Source organism: Globicephala melas, chromosome 13 (assembly GCF_963455315.2).
Source record: "Globicephala melas chromosome 13, mGloMel1.2, whole genome shotgun sequence".
Classification (NCBI taxonomy): Eukaryota; Metazoa; Chordata; class Mammalia; order Artiodactyla; family Delphinidae; genus Globicephala; species Globicephala melas.
Genome location: NC_083326.1, coordinates 37,345,862 through 37,348,185, shown reverse-complemented (window position 1 = coordinate 37,348,185; position 2,324 = coordinate 37,345,862). Strand labels below are relative to the sequence as shown.

The window sequence follows — 2,324 nt, the reverse complement described above, 5'->3', positions numbered from 1 at the left end:
ACCACTGTGAGGAGGTCACGTCCTTCTCATAGAAGGAGGGAGAAGTGTTCTGAAGGGAAGGGTTTTGGAAACAGGCATTGGATGAACTTCTGAGTCCTGGAGTGGCCTGGACTAGTCAGTGGCCTTGCAGGGCATCACTCTTCTCCTTTATAAAATGTACGCTGACCCCCAAGTCCTCTTCTAGCACTCACATCTAGCCTGTAACTCTAAGTGGCCCGTGGGCCTTTGTGTTTTAGTGTGACAAGTGTCCCCATAGGAGTGTGAGGTATATTTAAATGGATACTTTTCACAGTTCACTCACGTTTCACAATCCACTCATAGTTTTCTTGCTCCCTTCCGCTGGTTTCAGGCTCATTTTGTGACTTACTCGTGTTCATTCCATGCAGGGCAGTGAGGGGGAAGTGTAAGGAGTTTAGCTCCAGCAATTAGGACATCTGGGTTCCAGTCCCAAAGTGGCCGCTATCCAGATAGCCGAGACCTTGAAAGAGGTACCTACTACTCTTGATCTGTGTTCTTATTTGTAAAATGGGAATAAGACCATTTTGCTTTGCTTACAGGTTATGGCTTATGTGACACATTAAATGCAAATGCAATGAAGAGATAGAGGCTGTGTAAAAATACCTGGGAGCTCTTGGCTCTTGACTTGGAGGAGGCCAAGGTGCAACTTTCTTCGGTTATCCTGCATCTGAGTTCATCCTACCCCAGTTGCCTCTGACACGCTGCCCAGGTTTGACCTTGAGGAGATTAAAGTTGCGTACCTGAGCTGTATCTGTGGGGAAGCCAGTGCTATGTGTGTCATCGGCCCCCTGAACTTGTCTCCAGAAAAGGTTGATGATGATGTCACCAAGGCAGCAGGTGGCTGGATGGGTCTAAGGTTACAGTGGAACCAACTATTCAGAAGAGACAGAACTATATGGAGGTGGTACCATTGCCTCTGCCCTGATCATCATCAAGAAAAATATTAAGCTCAGTGGAAATACCACTTTTGATGACACTGTCAGCATTGCCTGACAGATGCAGCACTGATTTTTAGCCAGAGAACTCTCTGGAGCCATTAGAGATGACTGCACAGTCTGTGGGTTGCAGTGTTGATGGCTGCCTTCATGACATCATACATGACATGAATAGTGTTACAGCAGAATGCCCACCTAGTTAAGAACTACAAAGGAAAATGTTTCAATAAAGAATCATTTGACAATTAGAAAAAAGAAAAAGAAAAAAGAAAAAAATACCAGGGGAAAGTGTTACAGTTTGGTAATATGCATTGGAAAACAGAGTTTGTCTTCCGGCACATCCAGGAAGCAGGTGGTGCAAAACACTCTCTGACAATGGACAGTGAGATGGGGGCTCAGAGAGGGAAGGATATCAGCCCAGCATCACACAGCAAGTCCCTGGACTGAGGTGCAGTCTGCAGGCAGAGCAGGAGGCCCTCCTACTGGTGTCCTGTTGGCTTACTCTCCCAATTTCCAGGTTAGAGATTTGAATCAGATACAAGGCAAATGCTTAGGCAAGGAAAAAGTGTTTTGCTAGCTTGCTCCACAGGGAGAGTCTGTGATATGATATGAAGCCGAAAATAGAGTGCCTCAGGAAAGAATGATCAGCCACTGACTGTCTTGTGGTGGGTGTGGGGGGCCTCCTCCAGGAAGACAGGAGATGAAATGAGAATAGAACGCGGTCGCTGCCATGTTGTACTGCTGAGTGCAGACGCTCTGGGCTGGGATTTGGAATCCGTGTCACAAGAAAGGGGTCCCGCTGGAAACGCTCGTTTAGCAATGCTGTCCTGCTGCGGTCTGTGGAACATCCTGACACAGTCCAGGGCTTGAACAAGGGCCAAGGATTTATCCAGAAACAGCAAGCCCTGTACAAAGATGATCCTGGATTTAGAACAGATGAAAGGTACTTTGAGGGAGTTCAAAGAACGGGCACATGCTCCCCGATGGCTTCTTGCTGGATATTTTGAGAGGTGACTGGGGCATGCTTTCCCTCAGCTTCTCCCAGAGGTCTTTTCCAATACGGTTTCTCTCTATTAGTATATTCCAGAGCTCACGGGCTCAGAAGTCTTAATATGGAAATTCCTGCAGTGGTGGGAAATAGCCTCTCCCAGTTGGGGTTTGCTAAGGCCATTATTCTGATGATGTTAGTGGTGATGATTAATTGGCACTAATGATGGAGATGGGGAAAGTAATGAGACCAACCCGATTGGGTGACGGGAAAGATAGAGCTTGTGGGCACATGGTGAGGATGATGATAGTGACAGTGGTGACAATAGCAGGGAGCTAGGTTTTAGAAATTTGTTGGGAAATCTAGGGGACAAACATTAACTT

The 2,324-nt window shown here is 46.8% G+C and overlaps 1 pseudogene; it reads left to right on the top strand.

The window, feature by feature from the left end:
* The first annotated feature begins 380 nt into the window (after positions 1-380).
* On the top strand, positions 381-1,156 carry LOC115863626 (large ribosomal subunit protein uL11-like; annotated as a pseudogene).
* Positions 1,157-2,324: the final 1,168 nt, after the last annotated feature.